This window comes from Juglans regia, unplaced genomic scaffold, assembly GCF_001411555.2.
Source record: "Juglans regia cultivar Chandler unplaced genomic scaffold, Walnut 2.0 Scaffold_2145, whole genome shotgun sequence".
In the NCBI taxonomy this organism is placed as follows: Eukaryota; Viridiplantae; Streptophyta; class Magnoliopsida; order Fagales; family Juglandaceae; genus Juglans; species Juglans regia.
Genome location: NW_023352472.1, coordinates 1 through 299, shown reverse-complemented (window position 1 = coordinate 299; position 299 = coordinate 1). Strand labels below are relative to the sequence as shown.

The following is a 299-nucleotide window of genomic DNA, read 5'->3' as shown; positions in this document are numbered from 1 at the left end:
GCTAGTATGTCGCTCAAGGATTATTTGAATTTTAAGTAATTAGTTTGATGGGTGCGATCATACCAGCACTAATGCACCGGATCCCATCAGAACTCCGCAGTTTAGCGTGCTTGGGCGAGAGTAGTACTAGGATGGGTGACCTCCAGGGAATTCCTCGTGTTGCACCCCTCGTTTTTGTTTTTTCCGCCTTGCGAGATAAATTGACAAGAAGGACCACTCGTGAGTGGATTTTTGGGAAAATCTCGCCCTGCCCATCGTGTAGCGATGGGTTTGGATCAGATCTCCGTTTGGATTGGGAT

At 47.5% G+C, this 299-nt stretch overlaps 1 non-coding gene across 1 annotated transcript; it reads left to right on the top strand.

Moving 5' to 3' along the window:
• The first annotated feature begins 49 nt into the window (after window positions 1–49).
• Window positions 50–168, top strand: LOC118345296. Its single transcript, XR_004798861.1, has one exon. It is a non-coding gene; the product is annotated as a 5S ribosomal RNA (ribosomal RNA).
• Window positions 169–299: the final 131 nt, after the last annotated feature.